Below are 14,865 nucleotides of genomic sequence, written 5' to 3'. Positions count from 1 at the left end.
TTTACCCCCCCCCCCCCCTTCAAGGAATAAGAAACCAAAGGAAACAAGAAACCAACTGCTATTTACAAGGGCGCAAGAAACAGCTGCGCCAAGAAGAAATCAAGGAACCAGTAACCAAGAAACTTACAAAGGCGCAAGGAACATAAAACGCCAAGAAGAGACTGAATCACCACAGGACATTTGAAGAACCACCCAGGTATTGGCGCTGTGTTGCTCCCTGTGCCCCCTGACGCCACCTGGGGTCCCTGCGCTAACCTACCGCTGCTGTGTGGCATGTCCTGTGAGCTGCCTCTATTTTAAAGCAACTGCTGATGAAGCGCCAACCTAAAAACTGCCTAAGCGCTACATTGCCCTCCAAGCGCTTAACTGGTGAAGAATTGCTGTGTCCTGTGGGAGCGCTGGGAATTGCCTGCAGGGCTGTGGAAGTTGCCCCCCCTGTAAAGCGCTGTGAAGTGCCCCAGGTGCTGGACTGCCCTATGTGGTGGCCTAGTTGAAGCGCTGGGAAGTTGAGAGACTGTTGTCTGGCGCTGTGGTAGAAAGCCCTTCTGTGCCCAGGATTACTTCCACTGGTGTGAACACTGAGTGCTGCTCTGCTTTGTACCCTGGCGTGGAGGACTGGAAGCGCTATACCTGCCCCAGGCACTGGTGCCACGAGCTGCTGTGTCCTGTACTGTTTGGCGCCCGCCCCTCACGCCTGAAGCGCTGTGGTGCCCGAGAATGTGAGGTTCTGTGAAGCGCTAGCCATTGACCTGCCTTGAAAAGCGCCGTATCCTGTGCCCCTGAGGAGCGCTATATTTTGCCTCAGGCGCTGTCAGAATTCAGCGCCCTTCTGTCTGCCATTGGGTCGCCCCAGAGCGTCGAAGTGCCCCTCAGGCGCGGCCTGTGCCAAGCGCTTACCAGTAGCGCCTCGCGACGTGTGGAAGTTGCCTGGGCGGCCCTCGGGGCCAGGAGAGGGCCGCCGCCACATCAGAGAGCCGTCATCACCGACGCAGCCCAGGCCAAGCAGAAGGAGTCTCCACGGCAACCCCAGGTGTCAGGAGGGGGCCGCCGGAATTCCTGTCAGGTCGCGCTGGGCCTGACAGGCCGTGAAGCCCCGATCTCACCTCACGTGACGGAGGTGCGCCGTGTCATCGGCCGCACCCCCGCCCATTGCCGCGCAGCCATTGGCTGCAAGCGTCAAGCGCCTTTGCCGGCCGCGCTGTGGTCGGCGGCCGGCACTTACTTGCTGGAAAGACTGTGCCCTGGCGGATCGGGGCCTCCATTGCTGCATCAGAGGCCCCGGGCTATCCCTAATCTGCCGGGCCTCAATTCAACGACGGGGAGGGCTCCGAGAGAGTGTCAGAAACCCCCCCCCACTGCCAGCACTCGTCGCGGAGGGGGCCGACGTGCACCAGAGCCCCCTCCGATTGCCCCACATCACGGATCCGGCCCATTTGCACCGCGCTGGGCCGAATGAAGCCACGGGAGGGTTGGAACCCCTCCCTTGCCCCCAGAACCTGCGCAAGGGCCCGGAGGGCCGAAGAAAAAGGTAATCCCCCAGGGGAGGAGGGCGGAAGGCCGGGTAAGGCCCTGTGTTTGCCCCTCCCCGTGGGAAGATGTTACTGCGCCCCGTTGGCCCTCATTAATTGTTGAAAACTAGTGACTGGGCCTGGTGGCCCCAATTAGCCCCTAACTGAAGAGGAACTGGGCTAGAGCCCTGAGAGAGTCTTATCAGGGACCTGACCTTATTAGAGGAGTTGACCCCCTGATGAGGGGAATGGTTCTTAAGATATGTTTCCTATTTCTTGTGCATAGAATGGAAATGCCTGGGTCTCTTTGCCTAATGCCAGGTTGGAAGTGATGTAATGCCCATTTGAAGCCTGATGCAGGGCTTATGGGGTGCTAAGGAAATACTTGGGGCCTATAGAAATACTGGGTACTGGCTAATTAAATGTTCATTCCTGCTTAGGGCAATGCCTTTAGAAATGTCCTAACTTCTGCCTAGAGAACTGTTTATTTCTAGCTAAATGCCTTAGTGAATGCCCAATGAAAGGTTCATTCAAATATGCTTAGAGTAGGTAACAGAATGTTGATTCCTGGGTAAGGAAATGTGTATTCCTGTTTAGAGGAGTGATGAAATGCACTGTTGCATATTAGGATGGAAAGCCCTATAGGAATATTTGGCACTGGGTAGTTAAATGTCTAACTCTGCCTAGTGCGATGCCTTTCAGTTATCTAAGAAAACGTTATTCCTGCAGGAGTGTGTTTTGCAAGTAAAAGTTGATTACTTACCTCCAAGGGGGTAAACCAGAAGATTATTCCTGATTCCTTATTGAGCAGCTGGTTATCACTCACGTAAGGTGGAAGGGCCTAACTTCTAACAAAGAGTGTCACATAGAGAAATGCTCTGCCTTTAAGGGAACGTTTTATGTATACTATGTTGAAATGCCTAAATGAAATGCTGGTTTTCCCCAGTGAGGTGTTTTATTCCTAAATAGGGAGATGGTTAAACCTACACAAGGGGTTATTTATTCATAATGAAATGTTTTTGCCTCTTTAGTGTCATATTTATTGAAATGCTTCCTGTTATAACTCCTTAATATATTTGATGCAGGTGCTGACCAGGAGCAAGGCATAGGTCAGGCCTGGGTTTTACTAAAAATGTATTTCTTACAGGTGATGATGAGGAACCAGGCCAAGGTCAGGCCTGTGGTTATTTAATAATTAATATTTATTATTTATGCATCCAGTATTTATTGCCAAGTGTTCTCACACATGTATTTTAATGGAAAGCTAATAAGCTAATCTTATAATGAATTCCTAAAACCCTGATCCTGCTCTATCTTAATAAAGTTGACTTGAGTTTTTACACAAGCTCACTGGAGTGGTGTCACTAATTGCGTGCCCATGTTTCTGATTCAGTGGTTGCGTGTGCTGCATGGTCGCTTAACACATATGCTTTCTGATGCCTACCCGCTCGTGTCATGCTACCCTAGGGGACTGGTGACCCCAGTTCCAACATATTGGTGTCGAGCGGTGGGATCCAGGACCTGTGACCATGCAGCACCCTCCATTGGGACAGGGTGCACAGCAATTGGGTTGCACAATTATTGTGTGTGCAAGCCTTAGGAATTGACCCCTCCACTGTCTAGCCTGTGAGTGTATCAGGGCCTGTTGGACCTCATTCTGTCGCCACATCCTAGAACCTTTTCCCAGATTTATCTGAGTCCCCACCTGGCATAATTGAGTTTTGTCAGGGGATGGGGGTGCCTGTTGGGCGGAGAACCAGAAAGAAGGAACTCCGTACCACTTTGGGGGCACGGGTAGGAGCCCACCCAGAGGGGAGAGGGGATGGGGACAGGAGGGGCAGGTCACACCCAGGGAGGCGGGCACACCAGAGAACCTTGGAAGGGGGTGTGCGTCGTCTAAGATGATAGAGCATGAGAGGGAGAGGGAGAGCCTTGCAATGGATGAGAGGAAGCTGGTGCACAGGCTTCAGCTAGAAGAGTTAGAGCTGAAGGCCTTGGAATTATGTGTACCAGGTGCTTCCAATGGTGGCAGCGTACCCGAGGTTCGGAGTTTAGACCAGTCACAGAGTGTAGGACCTGGACTAGGGTTTCAGGATCAGGAATTGCCTGACCTGGAGGGTGGGGTACCGGTAACTAAGGACCCTACCAGAGTGACTCTCAGGGGTACTACTCCAGGTGGGAGGGTGCGGAACCCTGGGAGGGGGTGCAGAGGGAGGAAGGACTCTCCTCTGGCACCGGTCCAGCCACAGGGCGCAGATCCTGGGTTGGGTGGCTAGGTTCAGGGGTTGCCTGACCTGGCGGGAGGAATCTCTGTATTCAGAGTTCCTCCGGTTGTGACTTCCAGGGGTACCTATCCGGGTAGGAGGGTGCGGAACCCTGGGAGGGGGTGCAGAGGGAGGAAGGACTCTCCTCTGGCACCGGTCCAGCCACGGGGTTAAGATCCTGGGTTGGGTGGCCAGGTTCAGGGGTTGCCTGACCTGGCGGGAGGAATCTCTGTATTCAGAGTTCCCCCGGTTGTGACTCTCAGGGGTACTACTCCAGGAGGGAGGGTGCGGAACCCTGGGAAGGGGTGCAGGGAGAGGTAGGTCTCGCCCCTGTCAGCAATTCAACTTAAGGGTTTAGACCCTAGGTTGAGGAGGAGAGTGGAAAAAGGTACCACGGGCCTGGGGCGACTGCCCCCCACTCTGAGGGAGAGTAAGGGCCAGAGACATCTGGATTGGAGGTCTGTCCTGGCCGCATCACACTAGGAACACCAGTGGGGTGGTTGGATTAGCGAGGATGTCATGGTGGTATTGAGCCTGCGTCCACCTTTTTCCGCCCCAAGCAGGGAAGCCCGTCAAGGGAATGATCAGTCTACCCTGGCTTTTGGCTGGGGGGGAGATGTGTGAGACTTGGCCCTTTCCCCAGAAATTTTTCGCTTTTTATCCCCTGTTAATTTAGGATGCCCCCATTGAAACAACAGTGTGTAGGCCTTGTGTAGTGGAGAAGGGCCTGTGTAGTGTAAAACTAGTGTTAAAGTACAGGTACTTCCTACCCCTAACATGGCCGCCACTGACCACTGCTGCAGCAGCGTGGTCTACGGTGGCGCATTCTAGTAGCCAGGGGCTGGCTGGAACCCTCAGGCAATGTATCCATCTTAGCCTGCCAGCCTGTCCACAGGTAGAATGGTGGAACCTCCTGGAAGCCTCTGGAACCTTCTGGGAGAGGTGAGGTGACACCAACTGCCACTACCAACTGTCAACTGGCACTATAAAAGGAAAGGGAGGGAACTTTCCTGAGGAGAGAAGCTGAGGGGAAGACCTGGGGTAGTACCTACGCAGGAGGATAGGCAGTGGGGGTCAGGGCAGGGTCTTATGATGCTGGAATGACAGGGCCTAGTGTGCTGCTTTACAAGTGTTGAGGTATCCTGTTCCCCCCCCACTGACCTAGCCCCGCGGCAGGGAACCCCCAGGGACCACTTGAAGGGATTGGCTGAGAAGAATTTGGAACACCAGCCACCAATTTACCCCCCCCCCCACCTTCAAGGAATAAGAAACCAAAGGAAACAAGAAACCAACTGCTATTTACAAGGGCGCAAGAAACAGCTGCGCCAAGAAGAAATCAAGGAACCAGTAACCAAGAAACTTACAAAGGCGCAAGGAACATAAAACGCCAAGAAGAGACTGAATCACCACAGGACATTTGAAGAACCACCCAGGTATTGGCGCTGTGTTGCTCCCTGTGCCCCCTGACGCCACCTGGGGTCCCTGCGCTAACCTACCGCTGCTGTGTGGCATGTCCTGTGAGCTGCCTCTATTTTAAAGCAACTGCTGATGAAGCGCCAACCTAAAAACTGCCTAAGCGCTACATTGCCCTCCAAGCGCTTAACTGGTGAAGAATTGCTGTGTCCTGTGGGAGCGCTGGGAATTGCCTGCAGGGCTGTGGAAGTTGCCCCCCCTGTAAAGCGCTGTGAAGTGCCCCAAGTGCTGGACTGCCCTATGTGGTGGCCTAGTTGAAGCGCTGGGAAGTTGAGAGACTGTTGCCTGGCGCTGTGGTAGAAAGCGCTTCTGTGCCCAGGATTACTTCCACTGGTGTGAACACTGAGTGCTGCTCTGCTTTGTACCCTGGCGTGGAGGACTGGAAGCGCTATACCTGCCCCAGGCACTGGTGCCACGAGCTGCTGTGTCCTGTACTGTTTGGCGCCCGCCCCTCACGCCTGAAGCGCTGTGGTGCCCGAGAATGTGAGGTTCTGTGAAGCGCTAGCCATTGACCTGCCTTGAAAAGCGCCGTATCCTGTGCCCCTGAGGAGCGCTATATTTTGCCTCAGGCGCTGTCAGAATTCAGCGCCCTTCTGTCTGCCATTGGGTCGCCCCAGAGCGTCGAAGTGCCCCTCAGGCGCGGCCTGTGCCAAGCGCTTACCAGTAGCGCCTCGCGACGTGTGGAAGTTGCCTGGGCGGCCCTCGGGGCCAGGAGAGGGCCGCCGCCACATCAGAGAGCCGTCATCACCGCCGCAGCCCAGGCCAAGCAGAAGGAGTCTCCACGGCAACCCCCGGTGTCAGGAGGGGCCACCGGAATTCCTGTCAGGTCGCGCTGGGCCTGACAGGCCGTGAAGCCCCGATCTCACCTCACGTGACGGAGGTGCGCCGTGTCATCGGCCGCACCCCCGCCCATTGCCGCGCAGCCATTGGCTGCAAGCGTCAAGCGCCTTTGCCGGCCGCGCTGTGGTCGGCGGCCGGCACTTACTTGCTGGAAAGACTGTGCCCTGGCGGATCGGGGCCTCCATTGCTGCATCAGAGGCCCCGGGCTATCCCTAATCTGCCGGGCCTCAATTCAACGACGGGGAGGGCTCCGAGAGAGTGTCAGAGCCCCCCCCCCCACTGCCAGCACTCATCGCGGAGGGGGCCGACGAGCACCAGAGCCCCCTCCGATTGCCCCACATCACGGATCCGGCCCATTTGCACCGCGCTGGGCCGAATGAAGCCACGGGAGGGTTGGAACCCCTCCCTTGCCTCCAGAACCTGCGCAAGGGCCCAGAGGGCCGAAGAAAAAGGTAATCCCCCAGGGGAGGAGGGCGGAAGGCCGGGTAATGCCCTGTGTTCGCCCCTCCCCGGGGGAAGATGTCACTGGGCCCCGTTGGCCCTCATTAATTGTTGAAAACTAGTGACTGGGCCTGGTGGCCCCAATTAGCCCCTAACTGAAGAGGAACTGGGCTAGAGCCCTGAGAGAGTCTTATCAGGGACCTGACCTTATTAGAGGAGTTGACCCCCTGATGAGGGGAATGGTTCTTAAGATATGTTTCCTATTTCTTGTGCATAGAATGGAAATGCCTGGGTCTCTTTGCCTAATGCCAGGTTGGAAGTGATGTAATGCCCATTTGAAGCCTGATGCAGGGCTTATGGGGTGCCCGTCAAGGGAATGATCAGTCTACCCTGGCTTTTGGCTGGGGGGGAGATGTGTGAGACTTGGCCCTTTCCCCAGAAATTTTTCGCTTTTTATCCCCTGTTAATTTAGGATGCCCCCATTGAAACAACAGTGTGTAGGCCTTGTGTAGTGGAGAAGGGCCTGTGTAGTGTAAAACTAGTGTTAAAGTACAGGTACTTCCTACCCCTAACATGGCCGCCACTGACCACTGCTGCAGCAGCGTGGTCTACGGTGGCGCATTCTAGTAGCCAGGGGCTGGCTGGAACCCTCAGGCAATGTATCCATCTTAGCCTGCCAGCCTGTCCACAGGTAGAATGGTGGAACCTCCTGGAAGCCTCTGGAACCTTCTGGGAGAGGTGAGGTGACACCAACTGCCACTACCAACTGTCAACTGGCACTATAAAAGGAAAGGGAGGGAACTTTCCTGAGGAGAGAAGCTGAGGGGAAGACCTGGGGTAGTACCTACGCAGGAGGATAGGCAGTGGGGGTCAGGGCAGGGTCTTATGATGCTGGAATGACAGGGCCTAGTGTGCTGCTTTACAAGTGTTGAGGTATCCTGTTCCCCCCCCACTGACCTAGCCCCGCGGCAGGGAACCCCCAGGGACCACTTGAAGGGATTGGCTGAGAAGAATTTGGAACACCAGCCACCAATTTACCCCCCCCCCCACCTTCAAGGAATAAGAAACCAAAGGAAACAAGAAACCAACTGCTATTTACAAGGGCGCAAGAAACAGCTGCGCCAAGAAGAAATCAAGGAACCAGTAACCAAGAAACTTACAAAGGCGCAAGGAACATAAAACGCCAAGAAGAGACTGAATCACCACAGGACATTTGAAGAACCACCCAGGTATTGGCGCTGTGTTGCTCCCTGTGCCCCCTGACGCCACCTGGGGTCCCTGCGCTAACCTACCGCTGCTGTGTGGCATGTCCTGTGAGCTGCCTCTATTTTAAAGCAACTGCTGATGAAGCGCCAACCTAAAAACTGCCTAAGCGCTACATTGCCCTCCAAGCGCTTAACTGGTGAAGAATTGCTGTGTCCTGTGGGAGCGCTGGGAATTGCCTGCAGGGCTGTGGAAGTTGCCCCCCCTGTAAAGCGCTGTGAAGTGCCCCAAGTGCTGGACTGCCCTATGTGGTGGCCTAGTTGAAGCGCTGGGAAGTTGAGAGACTGTTGCCTGGCGCTGTGGTAGAAAGCGCTTCTGTGCCCAGGATTACTTCCACTGGTGTGAACACTGAGTGCTGCTCTGCTTTGTACCCTGGCGTGGAGGACTGGAAGCGCTATACCTGCCCCAGGCACTGGTGCCACGAGCTGCTGTGTCCTGTACTGTTTGGCGCCCGCCCCTCACGCCTGAAGCGCTGTGGTGCCCGAGAATGTGAGGTTCTGTGAAGCGCTAGCCATTGACCTGCCTTGAAAAGCGCCGTATCCTGTGCCCCTGAGGAGCGCTATATTTTGCCTCAGGCGCTGTCAGAATTCAGCGCCCTTCTGTCTGCCATTGGGTCGCCCCAGAGCGTCGAAGTGCCCCTCAGGCGCGGCCTGTGCCAAGCGCTTACCAGTAGCGCCTCGCGACGTGTGGAAGTTGCCTGGGCGGCCCTCGGGGCCAGGAGAGGGCCGCCGCCACATCAGAGAGCCGTCATCACCGCCGCAGCCCAGGCCAAGCAGAAGGAGTCTCCACGGCAACCCCCGGTGTCAGGAGGGGCCACCGGAATTCCTGTCAGGTCGCGCTGGGCCTGACAGGCCGTGAAGCCCCGATCTCACCTCACGTGACGGAGGTGCGCCGTGTCATCGGCCGCACCCCCGCCCATTGCCGCGCAGCCATTGGCTGCAAGCGTCAAGCGCCTTTGCCGGCCGCGCTGTGGTCGGCGGCCGGCACTTACTTGCTGGAAAGACTGTGCCCTGGCGGATCGGGGCCTCCATTGCTGCATCAGAGGCCCCGGGCTATCCCTAATCTGCCGGGCCTCAATTCAACGACGGGGAGGGCTCCGAGAGAGTGTCAGAGCCCCCCCCCCCACTGCCAGCACTCATCGCGGAGGGGGCCGACGAGCACCAGAGCCCCCTCCGATTGCCCCACATCACGGATCCGGCCCATTTGCACCGCGCTGGGCCGAATGAAGCCACGGGAGGGTTGGAACCCCTCCCTTGCCTCCAGAACCTGCGCAAGGGCCCAGAGGGCCGAAGAAAAAGGTAATCCCCCAGGGGAGGAGGGCGGAAGGCCGGGTAATGCCCTGTGTTCGCCCCTCCCCGGGGGAAGATGTCACTGGGCCCCGTTGGCCCTCATTAATTGTTGAAAACTAGTGACTGGGCCTGGTGGCCCCAATTAGCCCCTAACTGAAGAGGAACTGGGCTAGAGCCCTGAGAGAGTCTTATCAGGGACCTGACCTTATTAGAGGAGTTGACCCCCTGATGAGGGGAATGGTTCTTAAGATATGTTTCCTATTTCTTGTGCATAGAATGGAAATGCCTGGGTCTCTTTGCCTAATGCCAGGTTGGAAGTGATGTAATGCCCATTTGAAGCCTGATGCAGGGCTTATGGGGTGCTAAGGAAATACTTGGGGCCTATAGAAATACTGGGTACTGGCTAATTAAATGTTCACTCCTGCTTAGGGCAATGCCTTTAGAAATGTCCTAACTTCTGCCTAGAGAACTGTTTATTTCTAGCTAAATGCCTTAGTGAATGCCCAATGAAAGGTTCATTCAAATATGCTTAGAGTAGGTAACAGAATGTTGATTCCTGGGTAAGGAAATGTGTATTCCTGTTTAGAGGAGTGATGAAATGCACTGTTGCATATTAGGATGGAAAGCCCTATAGGAATATTTGGCACTGGGTAGTTAAATGTCTAACTCTGCCTAGTGCGATGCCTTTCAGTTATCTAAGAAAACGTTATTCCTGCAGGAGTGTGTTTTGCAAGTAAAAGTTGATTACTTACCTCCAAGGGGGTAAACCAGAAGATTATTCCTGATTCCTTATTGAGCAGCTGGTTATCACTCACGTAAGGTGGAAGGGCCTAACTTCTAACAAAGAGTGTCACATAGAGAAATGCTCTGCCTTTAAGGGAACGTTTTATGTATACTATGTTGAAATGCCTAAATGAAATGCTGGTTTTCCCCAGTGAGGTGTTTTATTCCTAAATAGGGAGATGGTTAAACCTACACAAGGGGTTATTTATTCATAATGAAATGTTTTTGCCTCTTTAGTGTCATATTTATTGAAATGCTTCCTGTTATAACTCCTTAATATATTTGATGCAGGTGCTGACCAGGAGCAAGGCATAGGTCAGGCCTGGGTTTTACTAAAAATGTATTTCTTACAGGTGATGATGAGGAACCAGGCCAAGGTCAGGCCTGTGGTTATTTAATAATTAATATTTATTATTTATGCATCCAGTATTTATTGCCAAGTGTTCTCACACATGTATTTTAATGGAAAGCTAATAAGCTAATCTTATAATGAATTCCTAAAACCCTGATCCTGCTCTATCTTAATAAAGTTGACTTGAGTTTTTACACAAGCTCACTGGAGTGGTGTCACTAATTGCGTGCCCATGTTTCTGATTCAGTGGTTGCGTGTGCTGCATGGTCGCTTAACACATATGCTTTCTGATGCCTATCCGCTCGTGCCATGCTACCCTAGGGGACTGGTGACCCCAGTTCCAACAGGCACTAATATAACAGGACAGATATCACCTGATTAGTATGAAGTCTTGTTCTAGCTGTCAACTGGGTTCCTCTCTCGTCTGTGCCTTGGCTCATCTCAGATTCTCCCCTGCACTCTTGGACACACATCTGCGCTGGTCACTCTGCACTGGATTCCTCTCCCCCACCAACTGTCTTCACCTTTCAGCTTCAGTCTAATGATATAGTTTCTGCCGCTCTGATAACCGTTCGCTCCACTAGCTTCTTCACTCTGTCTGATTATCCCAGCTCCAATGTCCAACTCACTCCAGCTGCTCCCACAGACTAATCCACGATATAACTTCAGTCTCTTCCAAAAGGCATCACTCCAGACTCCAGCTGTTAACTGCCTGCTCCAACTGATCACAACTCCTTCTGATAAGTAACTGCTTCTGACTGCTTTCTTCAGCTCCAAACATCATCTGCACTCTCTTCAGTTCCAGACACCATCTGACTTCTCTCTCCAGCTCCAACTGACTGACTGCTCTCTGTTCCAAACACCAACTGACCGCTCCGCCTCTTCTGCACTTCGCTAATATGGAATGCTCTCTCCTCATGGAAAGTTCCAACAGAGAGCTGCCTCCCACCGAATTCCTGTGCCAGCTCCGAGGCTCCCTGCGCAGCCTGCAGTGACCATCTGCATGTTACGTCTAGGCCCAAGAGACAAACACATTCTTTTCCATAAGATCCAGTCTCTGCTGGTTTTCCCCTAGCACATAACAGGATTAACTATAAACATCACCTTTACCCTGCAAGCATCCCAGTCTGCAAAGGCAGAAAGTAAATGGAGTCTCTCTAGTTCTGGGCCTTGTAGGCCCGAAAAGGACTTAACTCTATCAGAATACATACACAAACCATACCAATATGCAATATAAAGTCAGGACTACAGGATCCACCCTCTACTATAGGTAGGATGATGAAAGGACACATAATTGTGTCGAAGCCAATAGGCAATAGATGGATTAGAGTCAAGAATAAGGGATCTATCATCATATAAAGCAGCTATCCACTAGTTTATGCTTCTAGGTCTGAAAAGGGGCCAAAAAGGACCAAAACAAGCTAAGAATAGGGATCCAGGATGGTAGCAAGCTTAAAGTCACCATCACTCAGAAATAGAGCCAAAAACACGGTCAGAACTTCTTCTGAACCACCTTCTCCTCTCTCACTTCCTTCTGCCACATCCTTAGTGAATCAAACATGCTCTGGCGACTACCCCTAACAGTCTGTCTTGTAAATAGTCTATTTTTGCCACATCGAAAGAACCCGTCAATGGCCACTGCAAATCCACATTGCCCTTAGTGTACCTGTGCCACAAAGTACTAAACAAAATCGAGGTCAATCCATGTTTCACGTACATATCAAAATTAGGGGAGCTCTCCACCGGGGCGGGCTGGCTCTCAGCCAATCTGGTGTCCGAGGCGCCGCAACAGCGTCCGAGGCACCGCAGCTTACTGAAACACGGCATCTTCACACCCACACAATCACACCCTAACACAAACTCTCTTGCACCTGCTCACCAGTTTCCCAACTGCACAATCGCTCCTAAACACACACACACATATGTTCATACATCTTATGCATCAAATTCCTACCAAACACGTGTTACCAAAAATGGGGCAAGGCCCGTCGACCAAGTCCTGGGGAACCTGGACCCTACCGCAGACCGAACAGTACACTAACTGTTCTGAGATTGGTGGACACCCGGGCGGCACTACAGGTTGTTGCGCACTTTACCACAGGAGACCCAGGACCCGCTCCCAATGAACCACACACTCTAGGGGTTCGGGGTGAGTCCCTGAATCTGCCCGCAATGAGCCACACCCCCACCGCAGTACTGCCCGGTCGGATGACCACAAATAAACGTCCACTCAACCTCCGCCAAGTCTGTCAGAGCACCACTCGCACTCTGAGTTCCCCGGAGCACACTGGCCCCAGGAGCACACCGGCTCCTTCAACCACTAGAGTCACACCGTTCTCTTGGAGCATCCCAGCTCCCTCAAACAACAGTCAGGCCACTCACCTTCCGTATGCGGTACCGACCTCTACCGTTCTCCACCTCCGGCTGGCAGTACCAACACGGTCAGCTCCAAAGTTCCGCCTTCCGGACCCCGGCGCAGGATCCAGAACCGGGACTTCTCCCGATCAGCAGGGTGGGGCAGCGCTGCGAGAACCAAGCTCGGCATCATAGTGGGTACCCAGACCCACCGTGCCGACCAGAGGGTCCCCGGTCTTCTGCTACCCACTTACGGGTGAGAAAGATCCTAATCGCGGTGTACCTGTTCGGGCGCCATCTGATAAACGTGGCTCAAATCCACCCGAGTGACTTACCACACTCACCTATAGTTACTCAGTAAGAAGTCAGCCGGACAGTGGAGAAGAATAAACAAGGTAATTTTATTAGACCACAAACTCCGATATGAGAGGGCCCTGTCCGACCTCACCCCTAAGAGTGCGCCGAGAGGACTAACTCATCTCATCACAGTAATACATTATATCATGGTACAGCAAAGTAAAAAACACGCCCCTTCTGGAAAAGTACTGAACCCCAGAGAGGGGAACAATGGCCTCACACAAGAGGCATCTGCACCGGATCACTGAAATAATATAGACTGCCAAAATATCGACCTGCAAAAATATCGTTGCCAAAATATCGACAGACAAAATATCGACTTTCTATCTACAAACAGGTAAGTACAAAAATATCGAGTACAAAATATCGTTAACAATAATATAGATGTAAAAAATATCGACTTTATTAAAAACAGTGTTAAATTAAATTAATATTAAATTTTATTGACTAAAATATACTTAAAAATACTTAAATTAAATTATAATAATTAAATAATAAATGAAAATAATAAAAAAAAATTTACAATCTTATTTGTTGACCCTGAACCCTAAAATATACCCCTTTACCCAAAAACCCAAAACTGACCCTGAACCCTAAAAATACCCCTTTACCCAAAAACTAAAAACTGACCCTGAACCCTAAAAATGCCCCTTTACCCAAAAACTGAAAACTGACCCTTAACCCTAAAAATGCCCCTTTACCCAAAAACTGAAAACTGACCCTGAACCCTAAAAATGCCCCTTTACCCAAAAACTGAAAACTGACCTTGAACCCTAAAAATGCCCCTTTACCCAAAAAACTGAAAACTGACCCTGAACCCTAAAAATGCCCCTTTACCCAAAAACTGAAAACTGACCCTGAACCCTAAAAATGCCCCTTTACCCAAAAACTGAAAACTGACCCTGAACCCTAAAAATGCCCCTTTACCCAAAAACTGAAAAACTGACCCTGAACCCTAAAAATGCCCCTTTACCCAAAAACTGAAAACTGACCCTGAACCCTAAAAATGCCCCTTTACACAAAAACTAAAAACTGACCCTGAACCCTAAAAATACTCCTTTACCCAAAATGTATCAATATTATTTAATTACCAATTAATTATTAATTAACAATAACAATAAAGTAAATATATTAGCACATTAGCTGTAATTATTTTAATAATTAATATTATTTTTTCCCAATTAATTACTTAACAATAACACAAAATTATATATATTAAAATGTACTCTAATTAATGTAATTAACTAATTACAATTAATCAATTACCAATTAATTACTAATTCAAAATATGTACAAAATTATATTAATTAATTAACTAATTATTATTAATTAACAATTAATTATTAATTATAAATATTTACAAACATATATTAATTAATTAATTATTATTAAATTACTTCCCACCCTATTCCCCTATAAACCCACAACCCGCTACAGAATTACATAACGCAATTATTAAAAAAACAAATTCCATTTAATAAAATATTTTATAACATTATTACACACTTTTCACACATATTATTACATAAAAATACACTATAAAATAATATATATTATTAAAAATTCGATATTTTTGCTATCTATATTTTAAACAGTCGATATTACTTCACTTACCTGAAAAACGATATTTTTGTAGTCGATATTATGTCCAGTCGATATTTTGTCCAGTCTATATTTAAAACTCGATATTATGTCCAGTCGATATTTTGGAGTCGATATTTTGTCTGTTCACCATCTGCACCTGCAGGAGCAACATTTGGTTATCTCTGCCCAAGGCCGCGGAGCCGGGCCTCAGCGTCTCCAGTGCATGAGAACATTACAGATAGCTAAGAAACGAAAAACTGCTGCATTAGGGTTTTTCCTATTCCTACGGGAGGGGGGATGAGCGAGTGCGACTCGCAGACACAGAGGAACACCCAAAATGGAGGCACACAAGCTAA

This window comes from Lissotriton vulgaris, chromosome 9 (genome assembly GCF_964263255.1).
Source record: "Lissotriton vulgaris chromosome 9, aLisVul1.2, whole genome shotgun sequence".
In the NCBI taxonomy this organism is placed as follows: domain Eukaryota; kingdom Metazoa; phylum Chordata; class Amphibia; order Caudata; family Salamandridae; genus Lissotriton; species Lissotriton vulgaris.
The sequence above is the reverse complement of the archived record's forward strand: the minus strand, read 5'-3'. Positions refer to the sequence as shown.